Here is a 25,233-nt window from a genome sequence, read left to right on the forward strand (position 1 = left end):
CATCGGGAACAGAGCTTTTCAAATATATGATACAAACAACTTGGTAAAAAGCAGTTAAAAAATCATGTTGAAAGATACTCGTGTTTCAGAAATCTCTCAAGTGATTAAATTTTTAAAAGGTGAGAGAATCATCATTTTTGGTCCCATGTCAAAAAATTGGTGTTATTCTAAGGCCACCCCTACCTCAGTCCTGGGAATCGAACCCAGAATGCTCTGCCACTGATTGACATCCCTAGATTTTTTAACATCTTATTTTGAGATATGGTTTGCATTTAAGGTATCCCCCAAAGCTTCTGTGTCAACGCAAGAGGTAAATTGATTAGATTATGAGAGCTGTAACCTAATCAGTGGAATAAAACCTTTGATGAATTAATTTGAAAGGACTGAGTGGTAACAAGACATATGGGGTGTAGCTGGAGGAGGTTAGTCACTGAGGGCTACTGGACCCCTGAACAGAGCTGCTTTCCTCTGCCTCCCATCTCAGGGTCCAGAACATTGGAGTCAGCCCCCATTGACAGTGGACTGAACCTCTGAAACTAGGAGCCCAGTAATCAACTTTTCCTCTCCTAAGTTGTTCTTTCCGGTATTTTGGTAACAGCAATGAAAAGCTAACACAGAAGGTCTTGTTGAGTGTCCCATACCAACCTTCAATTTACAAACCTCTTGCCTCAACCCCTGAAACAGCTCTGGGATGATAGGCATGTACCACTGCACCCATGTCTAAGGCTGTAATCTTATTCTCATCTGTATTCAACTAAAAATAGCTTTGGGGGACTTCCAATAATTTTTGAGGAATGGGTATTTTTTTTTCCCTAAGTTAGAGATAACCCAAGCTAATTAGGGAGATTGTCTCTTCTGGATATTTAAAAATTAAGCTATTGTACATAATTCTACAACTGTGAACATAAATATTTGACTTATTTCCTTAAGATTGACTTTTTGAAATGGAAAAACAAAAATTTAAAGCCTAAAACTAAATATAAAAATGTAGATATGCGTGTGTATGTGTATTCAAATACCGAAGATACTTGTTGGAAAAGCAAAATTACCCATTTGAAGGTTTCCTTGGGGCAATTAATATCAACATTACAGCATTCCCATAAGGAGGCAATAATATGCATATTAAAATGATAAAATTATAAAACTTATAATTATTTAAATTTCTTCTGGTTGATTGCCAATTTACTATCTAAAATCCTTCACAATTTCATCATTGTAAGCACAGTGAAGGAAGTTGTAGTCTATCTAGTCCAGAGTCAACTCCCACAGCTCCCAAGTAACACACAATACCTTAGTGTTATCTCAGGAAAATGATGTGGTCATTGCCACATTCCAAGGTAGCATTATCTATAATAAGAGTACCACCTCTCTAGTGTGTATTCTTTCACAATGTGTAACAATGACAATATTTTGAAATCTCATACTGCACAAAAAAAGTTTGTCTCGACATTGTAATAAGCTCCCAAGGAGCAGTCAGGTTATTTGAGTTGTTTCTAAGGACAGGAGGAAGAGACAATGAGAGCCTCCTGTTTTACTTGCAGCCTGTCATTATGATTTTCAAACTGTTCAAATACCCATTCATTGTTACAGAGAGAATTTCAACTTCGTTTATTCTAAAATTCCCATTCTTCTTCCTATAGCAGTCTCTACAGCTGTACTGCAAAGAAGTTTCGGATTGACTTAAGGTAAGTATTTCTTTATACAGAACAAAGAGAATGTGCTCACATATGTGTGTCCAAATTTTAATTATCTCTGGTTCCTACAGCTTCCTTGTAGAGGCTGAGAGCATATGCTGTGCCTGTGTGTGGTCCAATACCAGCACAACTGAGAGGGAATACTAAGTAGTTAATTCTTCAGTTGTGTGGATGCTGAGCATCATGTAGCAAAGATTTCAAGTCAATGTTATCCTGCAGTCTCTCTCTCAAGAATTCTTTGAAGGAACCCAGATATTTGTAGCACAAACACGATGCCCATACTGCATTTTTAGTTGAAATCTGATTCCAATTGGCAATGCTCAACCACCTTTAATTTCAGAGAATTTTTTTTTTGGTAGTTTGTCTTCTCTTACATGTGATCAGTCCTAAAAGGCCAATGTATTAATCGTATAAGACATAATCCATCGACATTATCAATATCATCATCATCATCATCATTGCTATCTTTTTCATTTATCACTTTGATCTTTGCAATCACTTTTTTTATTATGTCATAGGTAAGTATTAACTCACTTAATTCAACAACCTCTATCGACACCTCTATGGGACAGATGAAGAGGAGAGGGTAAAGGAATTTAAGGAAGCTGTATGTGGCTACTGGCGTCAGAATTTGGGCCCTAGACCAAACCTACTTGTATTCAAAGTCTGGATCACCATTACTAACTTGCAACGGTGGGCAAACTGTTTTAACTTTCCCGAACTGTTGTTTCCTCATCTGAAAAAGTGGCACATTAATGATGGACACATACCAAAGAGATTGAGATGGGATGAGGAAGAGGAGAAGCACAACTTGTACAAAGGGAGAAGATGAGAAAAAAATTTGCAGCATAAGCCTGTCTTGCTAGGCTTCAATGGTCATATCTGTGGTTGTCATCTACAGATGTCTTAACATCCAGGCTCTTTTTTATCCACAAATTTTTAAAAAATTAAGAGCAGGATTTAGTAAATGTCTGCTTCTGGTGCATATTTCTCCAGCACAGAGATGACTTCATTTGCAGGCTCCAACTTAACACTTTCAAGTCAGGAAAGCTACCTTTAGGTGATGCTCTCTGATGGAGGAAAAAAAAAAAGATGGAACATATCTAAAAGTCCTGACCAAAGTATTTTCATGCATAAATTAATGTGATCATATTTTAGAAACCAAATAAATAAGTTAAGATTCTTGGCATACAATGAGATAAATAGAAATTCTAATAATTTCCTAGAAAGGATTATTTTCCATATCAGCTGCTCAAGAAGAGAGAGAGAAAAAAATATCTATGTTAACACTGGGAGAAAAGGACCTTCACAAATGAATAATCACTCTGTTTTGGGCTCCTTAAACAAATACATCAGATTATTCCAAGCAAAGATTTTCTTAGTCCACAATTTAAATAACACAAACAACCAATTCAATTGGACTTTTTCGGAGATAAAGTAAAAAACGAATGAAACAGGGTCAAGATCTTCAACAGAAAGTATAACCTCAAGGTAAAGGTATTGAAGAATATTTTTTAAGCTGATTCATAAGTTGATAATATTATTTGTAGGAAGAAAGAGAGTGAAATTCCTCTTTTCCTTATAACTAATGCTTTACAAAGATTTAAGTATTTATATATAAAGATATGTATGCAGCAGGTGAGAAAAATTCATGTAAAATAAAGACCTTTGAGCTAGGAAACAATACATCAGGATTTGAGACCTAGTTCTAATAACAGCTTCAACTAGGGTAAACAGGTTCACCTCATCTTGCATTGGCAAATATTTTTTGTTTAGATTATTGGATGGATATATTATCTATAAGGTTCTTCCTGCCTCTCACCTGTCACTTAGACACATAGTCTCAATTATCTAGTATCTTAGGACTCAAAGTTGTACAGCAAGCTTTGGTCACTTGAATTTTCATAAAAGTGGCTGTGTGCTCTAGAAAGGAAGAATCTGCTATCTTACAATTAAATCTATTTTTAAACTCAGAATTGTCAATATTCTATAATTTCAGCATGACCTTCAGAAACTTTTTAGTGTTAGTTTCAATTCTGGAAATCAATTGATAAAAGGTGTGTGTGTGTGTGTGTTTTTTCTTAGAAGTGAATATATGATTTAAACATGGTTCAGTTGCTTCTATTAGTTTTCTAAATCTCAATGTCTTCTTTACCAGGGGTTGAGGAGATTTAAAAAACATTCTACTGAAAATGTCAAATCACAGCAAATATGTGATCACCAAGCTCTACCTGTATCATTAACTCCTACTGAATAAATGCAACATGTAGTTTTCTGAAAACCCTAGATAAGGACTAGTCATGTTCTCAAAATTGTAAGGGCAAGTTTTCAGTGTGGGAGAAAGTATATTTCATAGTGGCAAAGAGTTGGCCTTCAGAAAATGCTTACTGAATGAATGGGAGAACTACCATTCCTAACATACATAGGACAAATCAGAAGAATAAAACTTCCGGTTTCTCCTAAGAAAGCTTGGTTTTTCTGGTTCAGAATGTTTTCCTGTTTTTTTTTTTTTCCATTAATCTAAACTTTGAAGGTCAAATCTTTAGTCTCATTAGTTTTCTTGACAGAAAAGTGACTTAAACCTTTTCCACTTCAGAATCACCAAAATTTACCAAGGGGAATTTTCCTCTTGTTGACTTTGTGGGGGCAGCCACTTGACATTAAACAGCTTTCTCAGCATCATTACACTTAAAAAAAAAAAAAAAACTATCAGTGACAGTCATTTCTCCAGATAAGATTTCTTTTTCCAAAACCATATGGTGCTGGTGAGTAAGAGCAAGAAATCTTCAAACATTTTAATGATTGCTACTTCCAGTCTTCTGAGCTATGAGCGGATCAGCCTTCCTTCACTGTATAAAAAGAAATCGCTTCTTAAAACAAATAAAAATACTTTTTCTTCTTTTTACTCTTAGCAAACACAGCACTTTAAAAAATGCTCAACCAACTGGAATCCCTAATAATGAGGCAAGATTTTAGCAACTTTAACCCATTTGAAGGCATCTGTTTTTCCTCCTGGCTACATTTACATGGGAAAAATGAGGCGGAGCCCCCAACTGGAGAAATTATTTAAGTTCCTGAAATATGTACAGTAAAGAATGAGTGACAAGGACCTCATTGAGCACACCCGTGGAGACAGCTTGTTTTTTCTGGCATGATTAGCATAAAAAACAACCACCAGCATAGAATGCTGTATAATTATCTAGAATGTAAATATTAGTGATAATACCATTATGTGAGACAACAATGGATTCAACTTGATATTTCTTTCTGACAAGAAGTCAAACACTGTTTCTCATTGTAGAGTTATTCTTTGTTTAGTTGCATTAATTTAAATGCAACATGAGTTTGTAATGCTTTACAAGACATGTGTTGATTATTTAAGGAATACTCTAAGGCTGTTTTTTTTTTTAATTGGAATCTTTTGTTCTAAATCTAATAATGGAGCTCACTGTTAGCCCTGAATCCTCTATAGCCCTTGGGTTCCTTCCATAGCCAACTCTCTATTTCATTCTCTTTCTTTCTCAATCTGTATCTCTGCCTGTTGAGTTTCCAAGACTCTTGGTTTTCTGGTGATTCTCTGTTCTCCTGCTAACCTTACCCTCTCATTCCTTTCTATCCTTCAGAATTTTCTCAAAAATAAGTGAACAACTCATTTTGTTGACACCCAATGATTTGTAATTACAGAAGAAAGAGCTGGAACTTTAAATTATTTTTCTTTTTGGTTCTCAGCTCAGGGTAGCTTCCGTAAAAAATGCCTATTTTTCTTGACTCCTCAGAAATGTACCATATACTTTTTTTTTTAAAATTATACATAAGGGAAAGAGCTCACGGTAGTTTGGTAGAACTGACAATTAACAAAGATACAATAAAGCTTTCATTTACCAAGGCATTCAAAATTGAATCCGTACTTTGTAAGTGCTCAAACTGTACTTTTATGCATGGAATTGGTAAAAAATGACGAATTCATAAAACAAAGTAGGAAAAAATCAGAAGAGAAAACCATAATAACAAAGAGCTTAGTTTGGGAAAATAAAGAGAATGCATGCTATACTTGGAGACAGCATTGCTAAAGCTTGGTACCTTGATATAAATGTCATTTATATGAAACTGTCCTCCCAAACTCCACAAAGGCAGGGACTGGTCCTGTTCAGAGCAAGTATATGGAAAATACTAGTAGAATTAACTTAGAAATGGATTATCTTCACTCTGTGCTACTCATGGTTTGAGAATGAGATTTTGTCCTTTTAGTACTGCATCATCAAAATGCATAATTAATGTAAATATATCAAGGAAAGGGATTAAGTAAAAAGTTAAGTTCCCAATGATCTGGGTCCGGGTTTGACACAGCCTTTTAACAAAGTTACTCAACTCTAGGTTAAGAGCCGTGTTTGAAACCAATGTTTTCTTGATATGTAAATTCTCAAATCTTGCAAATGATAGTAGAGAAATTAAGCAATTTACAAGTATACAGGTCCCCAGGCCCTCTGTAAAGCTAAACTAGCTATAAGATAATCTTTGGAAGTCATTTAGGCTTCTGTACAGAGAGTCCTTGGGACTTGAGATTTCTGAGCCGATTTTACCTAAGGGGAATTTAAACAGGTGGAATGTTGCAATGTGGCCTAGACACAGAGGGCAATTCCACAACATATTCTGGCTGTTGTGGAATATGTCACGGGGTTCTCATGGCTACGAGCTTTTTCAAATAAATTTGATCCTTTTTCAGGTGAGTAAATTATTAGAGCTTGAGAGTTGACAGAGTTACAAAGGGATCTAATCTTTGTTATCTCTAATATATCCTTCTAGAAAGGGTATTCTGTATAACATAGAATTAAGACAAAAATACTCAGAAAATAAAGCACCTGCCATTAATAACTGAGGCAGCACAACCAGTGTCAGGGGACCTGATCTTGTGCGTGACACTCTATGTGTCACTCCTTCTGACTTCTAGAAATTGTACACATTTATCTTTAAACAGAAGTCATCAAACAGCCTACAGCGAGGCAAGTGGCCCAGAAAACACACTCTGAAATTCAAGGGAGGAACCCATGAGGTGGTATTTTCAGTAGCTCCCTATGGTGCCTGAAAAATGGTGGTTGACAACCCCCAGGGCAAGTGAGAAAGTGAATGTGAAGTCAAGCGCTAGAGACTTCACACGTCAGGTCAGATTAAATCCTCAGAGTCTCCTTTTCTTCAGATTTAAGAAAAAATAGTCCACAAAGAAGTTCTATAAACACACAATTAGTGCCAGTTCCACATTTTTACAAAGCACTGATGGTCTGTCTGATTGACTTGAAGGGATGTTACAATCTGGAAACTTGGTATTTGCTGTTTGTTGGGTGGAAGAACGGGGGATTCAAGGGAGGAAGGTGGGAGATATGGATGGGTACATACATGGATTTATTTTCCTTGAAACCTGAAGGTCAGGTTGCAGCTTTACTGCCCTGGGATAATGAGATACAGAACATAGACTCATTCTCCATGTGGATGAGGCCGTGGGTCTCAAATTTATGGCCACAGATTATATGCCTTAAATGTTGATCAGTATGCAAATAAGTATTCTTGTTCTTAGATAAACAAGTGTGCTTTAAGGAGCTTTAAAAGATCAACACCTTCTAGCCCATACTTGTGGATGATCAGAACACCGACTTTCCACAAAAATTCAAAGCAAACCAAGTATAAATGGGGCAGATTTGAGCTCTTGTCCTCACCGGGCATATGCCTACCATCTGGCATCCATTGGTTTGGGAAGAATGAGATAAATCCTTGGGAAGGTGTCTATGTATGAGGAATTGTTCCCATTGTGTATCAGCTATGTGGTCACTTTCAGGTTTCATTTTCTTTAGATTGAGGTTGGGTCTTGAGTTGGATGGTGGCAGGCAATGTCCTGCTCACAGTGGAATCCTAGGGGCAGAAACAGAACTGCCTTGAGGAGGAAACAGAAGAAATAGAAAGTTGTGCTTTTGTTCCTGACATATTTGCAAATTTGTTAATCACTCAGCTTTCATCTGCGCTCACATGAATAACACGTTATATGGGTGTGGTTGTCCAGCTTTGATGTGGATAGGAGCCACCAGCTTCTTAACAATCAGATTTCTGGGCTGGGGTTGTGGCTCAGTGGTAGTGCATGTGTGAGGCACTGGATTCGATTCTCAGCATCACATATAAATAACTAACATAAAGGTCTATCAATATATAAATTAAACAAAAAACCCAAACAACCAGATTTCTGGGTGGTTTCATGTTTGCGTCTCTGATTCAGTGAACCTAGAAGTGGAGCCAGGAATCTGCAATTTAAACCCTCTCCCTCAAGTGATTCTTACACACTATTGAGGAACAATGGCTCCAATCAGCCATTACCCAGCAGATGTGTCTCTCATAATAAATTTCTTCCATGGTTTAACTCAGAATATTAAAATCTACTTTCATCAAATTCTTCTTCATTAAGTAGGTTCAGAAACAAGACAAAAATAAAGTTGGTATCATAAACTACCTAGGAACCATTTATTTCCCCTGTGCTGGGTAATCTCCAACTTTAGAGAAAATTTCAAATTCAATTTTGTTCCATTAAAAATGCTTCATGGCATCTTGTGAAAGAGCTATTCCTTATTTACCAGGAATGTGAAGTGAGGGAACAATAGATTCTGAGTTTCTCTTTATACCTAAAAATACACACATTGTAGTACTTTCCTCTATAAAAATTTGTTTTTGGGGAATCAGGATTTAATTTTAAATCCTATTTCACTGTGCCACACTGTGGCTCTTAATGAAATCTTATTAATGGTAACTGGAATTGTTTAGAGTAAAAAAAAATGCAGGACTGGAGATGTAACTCAGAGGTACAGGATTTGCCTCACATGCACAAGGTCTTGGGTTCAATCCCCAGCACTGTGAAAAAATAAATAAAACATAAATAAAGGAAAATGTAAAGTAAGGAATTAAGTGGGATTTTCAAGATGGCTGCTTTCTTGTTTTCCATCTTTGGGTACAATGGAGGAAATGCATGTTTAGGGAAGGGGAAAGAGACTATAATATATTGAGCACTGTGTTGCAGGCATATCTTTTGCATTTATTACTTAACCAGTTCATGAAAGACTCATATAACTTGTGTCCATATTTGTAGATGAGGTAACTGAGGCTCTGACAGAATGAATAAGTTGGGAAAGTCAGGCAGCTGGTGTCAGAACAAGATTGCAACTGAGGTCTGCCTTGCTCTAAAGCACATGGTCTCTTCCAGGAATGGGAGACCTGTGCAGTCTCTCAGAGCCCTGTGCTTGATTCACCTCTGCTGTAGCCACCTTAAAATTCTTAATAATTTTTGAGCAACAGGGTGTAGGTTTTCATTTTGCATAACACCTTGCCAATTTTACGGTTGACTTTATTGACATGGGATGCTTCAGGTTAGGATCCCCCAAACATTTGGAGCTTGAAGTCAGAAATTCTCAAGAATTTCTAGTCATTGTGAGATAAATGGACATGGAATTCCTAACGTCAGTGGGGGTAAAATATAAAACTGCTCAGGGAAGGAATGCTTGAAATATTTCCATGTAAATGTTTATAAGAATGTATGTACTAATAAGGGTTTGATCTCATAAATTTTTGCTTATGTTTCTGAGTGACTTTGTTCTAATTTTGCTTTGTTTCATAACATTTTGTTGTAATTTCTGGTTAAATTATGGACACAGCAGCTCTACTAGATGCTCTTCTTTCACTTGCTATTAAAAGTATATGTCCAGGCTAAGATTGTAGCTCAGTGGTAGAGCGCTTGCTTAGCATGCATAAGGCCTTAGGTTTGATCCTCAGTGCCACATTTATAAATAAATAAATAAATAGAGTTATTTAACAAATTATATGTCCCTTTCTTGATCATAAAAGTAATAAATGTAGAACACCCCTGGTTTTAATCCCCATTACTGGAATGAAAAAAAAAGTAATAAATATTCCCTTGTGTGGAAGACCAACCTTACAAGTGACTGGGTTACACTCCCCGGCTGGGTACTGAGGCGCTCAGTCACAGAAATGTGGCAGAGCTTTCTCCACCCTTCTTGGGTCCAAGGGTCGGTGTCTCATGCATGGGTGTGTCTTGCTACAGCCCCATGGGTGAAGCTATGCTCACCTGTTCCTTTGTAATATAACCCCTTGCCCTATTTAGGATATAATCTTCCATAGAAGTGCCTTGGATGTGTCCCCTTCTCTTACCGTGCCCTTGGGTGTGGCCTACCCAGGTGTCAGTCAACCTGCTGACAGTGGACATCATGAAGATAGACTCAGCCCCCTAAAACCTGACCCCTTGCCTCATTTGAATAGCTTCTCCTCAATAAAAGGGGTCAGCGCGTGCTCTCGCTCTCTCTTCCTGAGGACCCTTAAGGTCAGAGGAGCCGTCACAGCGACCCCCCCAAAAAAAGGTATTTGTGTCTCTTGTGTGGTTATTTTGCACAGCCCAGTTAGCCCAGTTTAACTGGAGTGACCCCTGAGCCTTTTAGTCGCGAGAACAGAAACACGGCACCCTTGTGAAGTATAAAATAAAGTTTACACATAATTAACCCATTGGAGAAAATATTTTGATATACATTATTTACAATATTTTTTCTTTATATATTTACATATGTATAGGTATATATTTATATGCATTTTGTGTATTTTTATTTCTGCTGATATCTATTCATCCATCCATGCATCTGTCCATCTTGTATCAGCATTCATGACTTGAATTTGAACCCTGTGGACTCCTTTTTTACCCCCGTGCCCCAGATTTTTTTCCTTCCTTTGATTCTGGGAAATAAATCCAGGACCTTGGGCATGTTAGGCAAGCATTCTACCACTATGCTACAGCCCTGGCCTCTAAATTTATTTTATTTTAAGGATTTATTTAATGGAAAATAGACTATTATAATTTGTTTAATGACTTTCCATTATTCAAAATTTAAATTTATTCTTGGAGTGATTCAGAACACATCACCCGAAAATATGGCACTTTGGCATAACGAGTTCTTTATACTGAAGGAAACTGAGAAAACAGAAGAAGGAGGACGGTCTCTTTGACCTTTTCCCACTTTTCTTCCCTCATATGGGGTCATATGACCTTCCTGTGAAAGATTTCCACCCTATTCCCAGAGGATAGGAACATTCTTATCTTTGAAGGTTACGGAGCATAATTTGAAGAAACAGTCCTTGATAAGCACCTGTCCATCACTGACTGATGATTATTAGGTCATGTCCTCCTTTTCAGATCATTCTCCACAACTATCATCAAACTCAGCATGAAGATACATGAGGTTGCCCATATATGTGGGCCTAATTTCCTTATGATGATTCCCTTGTAATATGAAAATTTATTAAATTAATTCATATGCTTTTCTCCAAGTTAATCTTTTTGAGTTACTTTCACAACCAGCCAGGAACACTAAGGCACTTGAGGAAAATCTTTTTTTTCCCTTTCATCTCCTTTTGAAATCTGCTTTTTCTAATTGACTCTAAAAAGTGAACATGGGTAAGGTGAAGGCCTCAACCTGGTCGAATGGTTAAGTGGGAATGCATCACAGTCTCACAACGGAAGATTATAAGTCTATGAATCAGAAAGGTGTTTGATATTTACAGGACATTCAAATAGATCAGATCATTCTATATTGTTCTATATATTTCATAAGAAAATTACTGAGGCAAACCAGGCAGTCTCGGTAAAACTGAATGGTAGAATTAAACAGGGTCCATGAAAAGGGAGAGGGAAAATACTATTTGCAGAATCTTTCCAAATGTCAGCCTCTTTAAAAATCAAGAAGCTAATTATTTACTGCCCAGACAAGTCACTAAGACAGAAAAAAAAAATGTGGGCGGTCATGAGGTTTGATTATTTCCCCCAAGCAGTGATTATATGCATCAGTATCCGATTCACTTACATGCTAATTAGAGGCTGTATTTTCATTGAAAAATCTGTTTCGTTTGTTTAATTCAGCAAAACCAGCTTAAGTCAGAAGTTTGCTTTGTAAGAAACCATCCCTTTCTTACCATGGCAGAAACTTCTTTGGTGTTTAGGACAAGGCTATTCATTTTTTTTATACCTGGGTCAAGATGTAGAGTTGTCACTCAGTATTTTTAGAAATAGATCGAATGACACATAGATATCATTTGAAAGAATGTTTCCAACGGTCAATATCTGTTTTACAAACTTTACAAGGCTGTGTTTCTTTGATGTAGTTTTTCAAATCCCAGGGTGTCTTGTTGGCAACTCGACCTGCTTGATCTCAGTCTCTGTCCCAAAAGAAAACAAAATGTGTTTTTCACTTTTAACACAAAGTGATTTCCTCACATAACCTCAGAAGGTATTTCTCTGTTCCAGCCAAATAATCTGAAACTACAGTCCTGTATTTTTCTTTGACCTGAACTCTCTCTACCTTCAACTTTGCAGACATATTTCTATTTTCCTTCTCTTGAATTCCCCATTATCTCTACTTTGCTTAACATTGGAGAGTTCTTTTGAAAGTGATCATTGATTTGCTATCAAGTTGATTTGATTTCATAATTTGGTAACTTCAATGGAACTTAAGCTGGGCAGAAAAGGTCATTTGTGCCAAATAATTCCTTTTTATGTATTTAAAAAGTGGAGACTGTAGGATGCTCAATTCTATCTTGCTGCTGGGGACAATCTGAGTTACTGATACACGTTAGGCCTGGGAACAGTGTGGGAGAAATCTGTGAAGAAGCTGTTGGATCAGGACTTGATAAAAAAGAAGGCTGGGAGGGCATTGTAAAGATCCCTGAATTTGAGATTAGGTTTAGTTTGCCATCTGCTAAATCTGGTTTAGACTGGATCATTCAGTTTCTCTTTTGTCTTTGTCTCTTTATGTAAAGATCAAATAACAAAAAATGAACAAAACTACAAACTGCTCTCTGAGAACTAAATAAAGACAACATTGTTGCTAATTAACTTATTAAGCTAATAACATAATCACTTTATTAATATAAGCATTTAATGCTAAAATTTTCCTACAAGTACTGCTTTCATTGTGTCACACAGTTTTGCTATGTTGTGTTTAAATTTTTTTTTCTCTTTTTTTTGTACTGTGGATCCAACCCAAGGGCACTTTATCACTGAGCTCAAGGGCACTTTACTACTGAGCTATATCCCCAACTCTCTTAGTTTTTTTGAGACAGGCTGCCACTCAGTTCTCTGGGCCTTGTTAATTTGCTGAGGCTGGACTCGAACTTGCAATCCTCCTGCCTCAGCCTCCCAAGTTGCCGGGATTACAGGCATGTGCCACCTTCCCTAGCTGGTGTTTTCATTTTCATTCCACTCCTAATGATTGTAAAATTTTATTTTGACTTTTCTTTAACCCATGGGTTACTAAGCAGTGTGATGTTTAATTTTAAATATTGGGGATTTTTCTATCTATATGTTTTTTTAAAAAATCTGACTTAATTCCATTGTGATCAGAAAATATACTTGGTATGTTCTCAATTCTATGTAATTTGTTGACATTTATTTAATGACCTACAATATGATCTATCTTGATGAATGTTTCATGTGCATTTAGAAAAATGTATATTCTACTACCGTTGAGTTGAAAGTTCTAAAACTATCAGGTCAAGTCAGCTACTGGTATTGCTGGATTCTTCTAAACCGTTACTGACTTTCTGTCTACTTGTTCTATTAATTACTGAGAGAGAAGTGTTGCAGTTTCCAAATATAATTGTGGATTTGTTTATATCAACATTCAATTCTACTAGTCTTTGCCCCATGTATTTTGAAGGTCTGTTGTTAGGTTCATACATACTTAGACTGTAAATTCTTCAATAATTTTGTCATTATGTAATGCTCCTTTGTACCCTTGTTAGTATTCTAGTTCTCAAGTTATCACTGTTATCTTCTTTCCTGCTGCTGAGTTGTTGTAACTGCCCCCAATACTCCCCGTCTTCTCTGTTTATATCCATCACATCCTATCTTAATCCTACCTTCTCCAGGATGTCAATCATAACTGTTCCAACCAATGTGATCTCTTGGCCTGTGAAATGCTCCTGAGTGTGTTAGGAGTTCTTCAGTACTAAGAGCTGCAGAAATTTGCATAGTCTGTGTAGCCACTCTCCATTCTTCCTTCCCTGACTCCAGATTTATCCAGATTTCTCACAGGCAGCATTTAAACTTAATGGTATATATTCTCTGAAGTTTCAGCAGTGAGCCTTTCATGTGACGGGAACTCAACATATAGTTATTGTTGTTATAACCAATATAGATAAGCCCTAGTTAAGGAGAAGAGTGCATAATATTATTGTTTATACTTTTGATGCACCATACAGCAGAACTAACTTAAAAATGAAAGTTTTAAATGTTTTGACAAAAACATTCAGATAGATATACTTATTCTCAAGATGTTATAAACTGTTGAATGTCAACAAATACAATGGGATGTTTTTCTACAAGGGAGAATGTTATTAGTCCTGTAACTGCTGGGTGTGTTGGAGCCTATAATCCCAGCAGGTGGCAGGGAAGGGGGCAGAGGCTGAGGCCAGAAGGATCATGAGTTCAAAGCCAGCCTCAGCAAAAGCAAGGTGCTAAGCAACTCAGTGAGACCCTGTCCCTAAATAAAATACAAAATAGGGCTGGGGATGTGGCTCAGTGATTGAGTGCCCCTGAGTTCAATCCCCAGTAGCCCTCCCCACCACCAAAAAACAAAAACAAAAACAAAAACAAAAAACAAGCAGACAAACAAACAAAAAAAACATTTAGCATCCTTTCTATAGCTCAATATACAATTGATGGCTGCAGATTTTAAATTGGGAGTCAAAGTGAAACAAAAACATAAGAATCCCATTATCTAAATAGTGGCTTTTAGGAAAAAAAAAAAACAGAATATATGGGTAATTACTTAAGATATAGGAACAAGATAAATTATCTTCATAGTATAAATCAATAAAAAATAATTGTTATGCCACTGAGTGATATGGAAATAAAAGAAAAGGCTTTGACATCCAAGGAGAGAACGCAGTTGGTAAGACAGGAGAGGTGAATCTTTCCCTAGTGCAGGCTGCAGTGACTGGGACAGGACTGCAGCTGCAGCACAGGGGATGGGAGAGAAAGGAGGAACAAAGATGCGTGAAGGAGCCAACAGGACAAGAGATGAAGTGGGGTCAAAGGAAGAAGGAACAGCTTCAGCTACCTCAAACATCTGAATCCTAGAAAGTCATTAAAACTACCCAAATATAGAAAATAGAGGAAGAAATCTTAGGGATAGTAGGGGAACAAGAACAGAGAGAACAGAATTAATGCAATATTAGGAAAACTGGGTTTGCAGGAAGATCGGAGGTTTAAGAATACATATCCAACAGATGGCAGGTCTTTGGGTAGCAATGTATGCTTTATAAATCCCCTTTATAGTCATTATTATTATTTTTTGAGATCTCTAGACATCCTTCAAAGTTCAAAGAGGTTAAAGTAAATTATCCAATATCCCAAGTGGAGAAATCTCAATGTATTCAATTGTTCGAATCCCTAGATCCCCCAAGAGCACTAGATTTGACATCAGCCCAGCTTTTGGATTTGCATCTTGTTTCTTTAAGCTGCCAACCTCTGTGATTTCACACAAATAACTTCAACTCCTCCAGCTGTGCTCTCCATCTTCTCAATTTACAGTAAGAATGAAACAACATAAAGTACTTACATGGTAATTGGCACATTGATAAAAGTTTTAACAAAGTCTTGACCTATTATATTACTTTAATACCACAGCTGCTCCAGGGACCCTAGAACTTGAAATGAGAAGTCAGGACAAACACACACACACACACACACACACACACACACACACACAGAATCAGCACTGATGTGCTACTCTCAGTCGAGCAACATAACATTTATGCACTTAATTTTTACAGCCACTCAGTGTGACAGGCCTCAGTGATGAAGTGATTTCCCCAAAGTCACAAAATATGATCGGCAGCTTTGAATTTAGATCGGCCTGATACTCTGGTCCATGATCTTCCTCTCTTTTAAAAGTAAAGATGACTTCCTCCCATCATAAAAGTAAGTCATGTTCACAACTGAAAATTTGGAAACTGCAAAAGTGTAAAGGAAAGAAAATTATCCACAGATAGCAGACACGTTGATGTATGTGCATTCAGTCTTAAATTAAGATGTTTTTCTTCATATAGATCACATTTGAGGAATTGCTGACTAATGTTTAGGCCAACATTATGGGTTATCGCTGCACTGTTTTCTGATACTCTGTCAGTAATGACAGAGTACTGGTTCTATCACTTCACCTGGCATTTAGTATCATTTGGTATTTCAAAAACTCTTTGTTAATGTGGTGGGTGAAAATGTTTTAATGTGTTTTTAATACCAGAGAAGTTGATCTTTTTGCTATATAGATTAAAAAGCTTTTTTAACTTCTTAATGGGGCAAATAAAAGTCTATTTGTGGAAGTAAGAGGCAATTCTATTATAACCCATTATTATTTATTATTATTATTTTTTTGGTGAACTTGCCATTTCTTGAAGTAAAAGAGCAAATGAATACATTCACGAAAAAAAAAAAAGAAAAATAAGCAAGCTCGCATGTTCTCAAGTACTTATAAGCTGGAGGACAATCGAATCTTCTCAATGATTCAATCAATAGCAGCAAGAATGGAGAAGATCAAAAGAAGGGATAAGGAATTAGAGGAACCCGAGCTGTAAATTGGCCTTCTTAGGTGAGTAATTGTACAACTGTCGGCAGCTCTGTTCTTTTCTTTCCTTTTGAATTGTGTGTGTGTGTATGTGTGTGTGTGTGTGGTGCTGGGGATGAAATCTTGCACATGCTAGGTGAGAACTCTGTCACTGAGCTACAGTACTGCTGGCCCATGGAGCTGCATTATTTTTTATGCATGTATGTATGCATGCATGTATTTATGACAGGAGCTGCATTATTAAGAACCTAAAAAGAGCTTTTTTGCAGATGCCCTGTCAACTGCAATTGCCTGCTGCCAGCCATGGTCCACCCCACCATGTTCTTTGACATTACCACTGATAGTGATTCATTGGTTGTGTCCCCTTGGAGCTATTTGCAAAGAAAATGCCAAAAATAGTAGAATGCTTCTGTGCTCTGAGCACTAGAGAGAGAGGACTTGGTGATAAGGACTTCTGCTTTCACAGAATTATTCCCGGATTTATGTGTTAGGATGGTGAAGTCACATGCCATAATTGCATCGGTGGCAAGTCCATCTACAGGGAGAATTTTGATGATGAGGACTCCATCCAGAAGCCTACAAAGCACGGCAAATTGTCTATGGCAAATGTGGACCAAACACAAACAGTCCCCAGTGTTTCATCTGTATTATCAAGACGGAGTGGATGGATGGTAACTATGTGTGGTCTTTGGGAAGGTTAATGAGAGCAGGGGTGTCATGGAAGACATGGAGTGCTTTGAGTCCATGAAGGGCAAGACCAGCAAGAAGACAAGTCATTGCTGCTGGTGGTTCTTTCTAATACAATTGACTTGTGTTTATGTTCACCACCAGATCATCCTTTGGCAGCTTAGGAAAGCACTCTAAGTGTACTTGCTGCCGTTCTTTGGGTTCCATATTTTCCTTATTCCTTTCCAAGTCTAGATGGATAGCAGAATTCATCTGCTATATATAGAGAGCAGCTCCCTATTCCCAGTGGTCCTTCACTCATTTCCTCACAAGTTAATGCTAACTGCCTCATGGTTCTGTCCTATCCGCATTTGGTATCTCTGTGCTGGGAACTGCTCCAAGCTCCACACTGGTGAGACCAGCCTTGGGGTTGAGATTTTATGTTCTGTCCTCTCTAAGTCTATTCTCATCTGAATTCTCTGTTTTCAACATATTAACTGAATTCTAACACAAAAAAGTTATAATTAAATATGCTACTGGTGTCAAAAAAATACTACCAATACAGTAAACCAAAAGACTCCCTTGCCAATGACACAAATTCCACATCTGACCTCACATGACAGGTACAGTCAAAATACAGATGCACTAAAAATGAAGTGAAAAGTAAAATTACCTTCAGGCTACGCTTGTAAGATGTATGTGACACATAAATGAACTCTGTGCTTAGACTTGGGTTCCATCTCCAAAATACTTCATTATGCATTTGCAAATATTCCAAAAAAAAAAAAAACACTAATCTAAAATCCAAACTCTTCTAAGTCCCAAGTGCTTCAGATGTGGAGGTGGAAGTGGGGTGGGGTTCAACCTGTTTTGTGTAGGAGAAACTCTTGCATTTAGCTCCATACTTCTTAGAGGGGATTTCCCTCTCCTCTTTCCATATACCAACTCGCCCTTTTCCCTGAAATGGAAGTGATTTGAAAGGGAAGTGATTTGATTGAGAAAATGATGTTCTTGCCTTCTGTCTCTGGGACCTGCAGAATCACTTTCTGCTTCCTCCCGGGGTTGAGTGCCCTGACCTGACCTCCTGCTCCATAGGAGGTGCCTACTCTGCTCAGGTGTTCTGCCCTCTCACCTGGTGGGTGTACGAAATTTCAGGGAAGAAATTCCAGGGGAAGCCCATGCAGTAGTCTCTACTCTGCTTTTCCACCAGTGCAGGGCATTGCATTTCGATTCCTAACCACCTTATGAATTGATTGACAATTCTTACCCAATGAGCAGAGGCACTTGGTGGGGTGTGGCCCCAGGGGACTGTCTTGACCTCCATGCTGTGCCTCCCTTTTCGGCCTCTAAATTTCTTTGAGTTGCACATTTGTCCTTTCATATGCATTTTTAGGTCAACATTATAGAACTGATGAAAGCTCCTTCTGGCCGTTTGATTGAGGTTGTATTAAATTTATGGAATAACTTGAGAACAACTGGTTTTCTAAAAACAGAGCTTTTCTTTTCAGAAGATTGACATATGTTTCTATTTACTCAGGGCCTTTATGCATTTCATAAAAGTTTAGTAGTTGTCTTCAGTAAGTTTTATATTTCTGTATAGCTGTTCCTAGGAATTTTATGATATTGATTATTTTGATAAAGAGGGTTACTCATGAGTTGTGGGTGTAGAAAAACCCTTTATTTTTGCTTATTGATTTCTATTCTGACCAACATGGTTTTGGCATTTTGTTTTTAGACTCATTTAATCTTTCATTAGTTCTAATAATTAGCTGTTCATCTTTGATTCTAGATAGTCAATGCAATTATCTTAAATAATAACAATGTGCTCCTGTCACCAACTACATGTTTTGGATTTAATTGCCTTGGCTAGGAATTCTACGGAATTGAAAAATAGCTGAGATGTCAGATAACCACCTCTTGTTCACATTTTTGTTGATATTTAGTTAATGTCTTATCATTATAATGCTTGCTATAACAGCAAGTTAGAAGAAATTTCCTCTATTGCTTGCTATTTTTTCAAAATTCAGCAATGGGTTTGTATTTTATTAAATGCTCTTTTCAGAATATAATCATATGTTTTCTTCCTCTGTTAACATAGATAATAACATTAATGGATTTCCTCAACCGAACTGATTTACACAGTTACTATAAGTGGCAATTAGTCCACACATTTAATTCTGTAGAGGCGTTGCTGTATTTTAATTACTATTGGTTTATCTAGGAATTTTGTTTCCATATTTGTAAGTGAGATTGGCTTACAGTTTTTCTTCTGTGGGTATAATCTCTCATTTAATTTGGTATCAGTGTTTGCTGATTAGTTATTTGCAATCTTTTTGTATTATCTGGATGTAGGATTTTTATAATTTAAAAATTGTTTGTTTTTTTAAAGGTTTAGTAGAAATCACTTATAAATTTTTTTGACTCTCATGCCTATAGATGTTTTTTGACTACCTAACTGACTCTCTTATTATTGTTCTCTTAAAATTTTCTGTTCATTTAAGCAATTTTGGTAATGTTTGTATTTTTAAAAGCTAATAATTGCACCTAGAATTTTTCAACTTGCCTATTACTCAAGTTCCCCCTTATCTGTAATTATGCCCCCCTTTTTAATACTAACACTACTTACTTGGACCATTTATTTTTTTCCTCCTTGATCAGCCTTGTCAAGAGATTGTCAATTTCACTGGTCAATTCAAGGAATCAGGTTTTTATTTTTTTATTTGTTCCTACTCCACTATTATTTATTTATCTGTTTTGATCATTTCTGCCTCATGCCTTTCTATTTTTGAAAAGTCTTCATAGACACTTATTTTTCTGATAATTCTTTTTCTTATAAGTTCTGATTTTAGATTGGAGATTACATATGGCATCATGTTTCATTTTTATCTGTCTCTCTCCCTTGGTTCCAGAATATGTACGAAAAAAAAAAAAAGAATAAAATAATAAGATGTTGGTCTTGGCAACTGAACCAATGTTCTTCCCTTTTCTAGCTAACAAACAAAACCAAAAAAACCCAAAAACATGAATTGCTAATTTTTACAGTTCCCACAATTATTTTAACACCACCCTATTAGGTTTGTCTGATCCTCTTCCTTTGGTTCACATTCTAATGTGTAGCATATTTCAAAAGAGCAGGATGATTTAGAACATTCTCATCTCAAGTGCCCAGAAATAGCTCTCAAGCATTATGGTTGGGATCTGAAATGTCCCCCAAAGGCTATAAACTAAAGGCTTGGTCACCAGCCTATGGGACTATTCGGAAATGGTAGAGGACCTTTAGGAGGTGAGGACTAGTGGATGTAAGTGATGTCACTGGGATTGTGACTTTAAGAGGACACCGGGACCCTGGGCTCCCCTCTTTTTCTGGTTTTGCTTTCTGGCCACCATGAGGTGATTGACTCTGCCATGAATTTTCTAACATGAAGTGCTTTCTCTTTACAGGCCTCAACAATGGAACTAAGCCAACATGGATTGAAACCTCTGAAAAGTTGAGCAAAATAAGTCTTTTCTAAGTTGTTTTTCTGATAATAAATAAGCAACAGAAAGCTCACTAACCCAAGCAGTAGCCAAACAAGAAATTGCTGAAGTTAAAACAAAATATTTTTTATTTTTCTTTAAACAAGTAGCAGTTAGTTACTTTCTCTAGCTGAGAGACAATACATGATGGGAAGAAGTGACATGTTCCCATCTCCTCAACTCAGAGGACAACGACTAAAAAACAGCATATTCGGTGCCATGATACCTACTGGGTTGGTCAGCTTTCTGTTACTGTGACAAAATACCTGAGATAATCAACTTGTAAAGAGGAAAGATTTATTTGGGGTCACAGTTTTGAGGTTTCAGTCCATGGTCAGTCAGCTCCTTTGCTTTGGGTCAAAGCTCCTCACTTCATGGCAGCAGGGAGGCAAAGAGAAAGATCGGAAGGGGCCAGGGTCCTAATATCTCTTTCAAGGGCATTCCCCCAATGACCTCCTAAGTTCCTTCCACTAGATCCTTCCTTCCAAAGGTCCCACCACTTACCAATAGCACACAATCTGTCAATCAAGCCTTTATCAGATCTTTGGGGAGGGTGTTTAAGATCCAAACCATAATGCATAGTGTGAAATCACTAATATGGGATACTAAACTCTTCTGGACAACTTCCCTTACACAGCACTTCCTTCCTTGAAATTCATTCCTTTTGCATTCACTACGTGGGTACCTCAATAGCTGCCACGTCCTCAATTCCAGTGGGTATCACCTTCTCACATTTTGTGGGTAGAGGAAAAGGCCAGAAAGAGGAGTGGGTAGAAAAAATTTAATTTCTCTTTGGAAATTTGAAGATTGATCACTGCATTTCATTCAGCTGTTTTAATTATGCAAGGCAGAAAATGTGCTCCCAGATTTGCCAAAAAAATAAAAAAATAAAAATGCTACAAAGTGCCAGTAGTACTTCTCTTTAGCCGGCAGAGGGAAAAGAGGATCAGACTTCGAACTGCTGCTTGTCTTCACATACAAGAACCAAAACCAAAAGCTGTTTTCCCTGGTTTCTTTAGAAAAATCGAATTTTTGACAATGGATGTTTACCAATGCTTTCAACATTAGATCAATACAATCTAATGAGTACTGCATGTGTCCAGTGTAAAGACTTTCAGATACACCCAAACTGGGACAGGGGTGAGGGAGAAGAAAGCCAGATACAGTATGAATCCTGGCTACCATCCACGTTTTAGTCAATCTGTAGATCAATTCAGAGTTTATGACTCCTAGAAATGATTTGTGCATTTTCTTATAACAGTATGCTGTCTATCAACGTTCTAGTCCCCTTCTGGTCATTTTAAAGTAAAATGCATTAGATTGTCTTTAACACTTTGGTCTCTGCAAGTTAGGAATAAAAATCAAAGAAAACCCATTCAGATCTTATGAAAAGCCTCCCCAATGAAACTATTTGTTTTAAAATTGCCCAGCTAAAGCACAGCCTCGCTTGATTACAATGGCCTCGGCTGAAGCAAAACACACACTGTGTTTAAATTCAGGTTCAGCATGAACCCTTTGGAAAGGACAGGGAGAACACTGTGGTGAGGAATGTAATTCACAATTCTGCCTCTTTATAAGCCCTGACGCTCCCATTAGGCTTAAATGGAATCACACGGTGAATTTTCCACAAGCCAAATTTACCAGGGAAAACCTTTTCGAAGATGTCTGCCTCCTTCTAGTAGAAGCACAATGTCCCATGCAATCAACAGAGAAAACAGACATCATATCCACTCCCCCCCCCTTTCATTTTCTGATCTAACTTGCTCCCCATGACCCCTAATGGATTATGATGCTTTCTACTTCACCTTGATAAAAAAAGGAGATTTCAGTGCCTTTCTCCTGGGGAATGAATTTTAAATTGTGTTGATGGCTGCACAACACTGTGAAGGCATATAGTAAAAACCACTGAATTGGACACTTTAAATGTGGGAACTCTATTTAGATGTGGGATGTGAACATTTTTCAGTGAAGCTGTTAAAAAAGATGTAGGCATTTCTCTCGTTTTAAGATCATAACCTGTGCAATGAATGTTTCATTTCTCCTGTTTTTCAACACAGATTGACTGTTCATCCATTTTCCAGTTTTTTAAAGATTCCTTGCAGTGTTCATGTGTTTGATTCTCTTTCTAGATTTTTCTTTTTCCTGCTTTATGTCTGACCAAAAGTCTTTTTGTTTGTTTATTTGTTTTATTACTCTCAGTGAATTGAGAAACCTATTAATGTGGTGCAGGAAATGTTCCCCCCCAAATGTGGTATTTTAGCATGCTGAGTATTTTTTCCCTAAGTTTAGGGCAGATTTCTAAGGTGCTGGAGCAAGGCTTGCGGGAGACACATCTCGTGCAATGGCATGAAAACCTATTTGTTGCACTTTTGAGCCATAAAAGGATCTACTGAGTGTTTTAAGTTTAAGGAAATGTCAGAAAGTAGCAAAAGCAAGAAGATCCCTCTAACCTTCTCTCCTCCCCTCTCACCTGAAGTTGGTCATGGAAACCAAAATTCCTCCGGGGTGCTATTAATGTCATTTATATTAGGCTATCTATGTTATAAGCCAAAAACTACATTGTTATTATTTTATATAATCGACATCTTTTAAAGACAAACAAAGGAGAGTAAGTACACATTTCTGGAGTTTGTTGCATTCACCTTCTTCTATGCCATTTATGATCTCTTCATTCCTATGGATTCAAACTACCACATGATTCCATTTTCTTCCTCCAATAAAATCTCTTCTTTGTAAACCACCTTCTCTGTGCTGTTGACAAGTAGATTAAATTTTGATATGAACTAAATAATACATGTTTTCATTCAATATCTTTTTAAAATCAGTATAGAGGCTGGGCACAGTGACACACACCTGTAATCCCAGCAGCTCCGGAGGCTGAGGCAGGAAGATCACAAGTTCAAAGCCAGCTTTAGTAAAAACAAGGTGCTAAGCAACTCAGTGAGACCCTTTCTCTAAATAAAATACAAAACAGGGTTGGGGGTGTGACTCAGTGGTTGAGTGCCCCTGAGTTCAATTCCCAATATCCCCTTCAAAAAAAAAAATCAGTGTAGAGAAGAGAGTTAAGTAATCAACTATACAAATTATGTACATAATTAACTTTGTTAGCACTCTTTATTTTTTCATGTGGGTTCAAATTATTTATTACCATTCCTTGTAAGCCAGGTCAAAAAACAGCTTTTTAAAATATATGCATCCGGGGATGTTTTAAATTTGCCTTCTTTTTTCAAGGATAATTTTGCTAGATTCTTGGTCAATAGGTTTTACTTTGGGCATGTTATATATATCATCCAGTCCTTAACGGCTTCCATTATTTTTAAAAAGAAAGGTCAACTTAATCTTCTTAAGCTCCCCTGTAAGTGATGAGTCATTTACTTCTTGCTATTTTTTTTTTCTGTCTTTCAAAATTTTGACTACACTGTGTCCAGCTCTGATTTCTTTCTATTTCTCTGTTTGGAGTTTATTGAGCTTCTTGAATGTGTAGATAAATCCTTTTCACACCAAATTGAGGAATTGTTCAGGCACTGTTTCCTGAAATATTTCCTGAATAAGAATATATATATATATATATATATATATATATATATATATATATATATATATTCCTATTCCTTTTTCTCTGTCCTCTTCTTCTGGTACTCCTATTATGCCTAAGTTGGTACACTGAAGGGTGTCCCACATTTCTCTGAGGCACAGATCATTATTCCATAGTCTTTTCTCCTCTCTTTCCAAAGTGATTACATAATCTCTACTGATCTGTCTTCGAATCCACTGCTGCTTTTTTTTTGTGCTAGTTCAAATCTGTTGAGTTGCTCTGGTCATTCTTTCATTCATGTTGTATTTTCCAAGGCCAGAATTTACATTTGGTACTTTTAAAATAAGTCTTAAAACTTATATATTTTTTTATTTTATGAGACATTTTAATTTTTTATGATCTCTTGTAGCTCATAGAGCATATTGATAATAATTGCTTCAAAGACTTTGTTGAGATAGCCATTTAGGCTCCCTCAAAAGCATTTTGTATTTTCTGCCTTTCTTCTGTTTTTCTGGGTCTGCCATGGGCTGAACTGTGTCACCCCACAATGCAGATGCTGAAAATCGAATCCTCAGAACCTCAGAATATGACTGTATTTGGATATAGGGCCATTAAAGAGGTAACTGAGGTAAAATGAAGTCATTAGCTTGGGCTATAATCCAGCATGACTTCTTCTAAGAAAAGATTAGGCACAGATGCACCAAACCATGTGAAGATTCCCCAGAAAGATGACCATCTACAAGTTAAGGAAAGAGGTCTTAGGAGAAACCAGCTCTGCTGACATCTTGGTCTTGGACTTTTAGCATTTGAAATTTTGAGAAAATAAATTCCTGTTGATGATGTCACACAGTCCATAGTTCCTTGTAATGGCATCCCTAGCAAACTATGACAGGGTCACATTTTCCTGTCTTTTGTATGGCTTATCATTATTTTGTTGAAAATGATACATTTTTATATAATAAATTGTAGCAACTCTGCTTACTGATTGCTCCTTCTCTACTCCAAGAGGTTTATTGGAAGTGTTCCTTTCTCAGTAATTTGTTTACATATTTAGTGACTTGAAGTGCATTTCTCCCACAGTATATAGCCTCTTGTTTGTGTCTTTTAGACTGCCTACCTAGAGATTTTTCCCTGACTCAGCATAAAACACTTACTAGTTATAGGTTTT

The 25,233-nt window shown here is 37.0% G+C and overlaps 1 protein-coding gene and 1 non-coding gene across 7 annotated transcripts in view; both read right to left on the reverse strand.

Moving 5' to 3' along the window:
- Positions 1-25,233, reverse strand: part of Dlgap1 (DLG associated protein 1) — a 912,507-nt gene that overhangs the window by 568,216 nt on the left and 319,058 nt on the right. The gene's annotated exons all lie outside the window — the stretch shown is intronic.
- Positions 22,819-22,916, reverse strand: LOC124108943 (small nucleolar RNA U13). Its single transcript, XR_006856839.1, has one exon. It is a non-coding gene; the product is annotated as a small nucleolar RNA U13 (small nucleolar RNA).

Source organism: Marmota monax, unplaced genomic scaffold (assembly GCF_021218885.2).
Source record: "Marmota monax isolate L192 unplaced genomic scaffold, Marmota_monax_Labrador192_F-V1.1 WCK01_AAM20220418_F8-fsc00103, whole genome shotgun sequence".
Lineage (NCBI taxonomy): Eukaryota > Metazoa > Chordata > Mammalia > Rodentia > Sciuridae > Marmota > Marmota monax.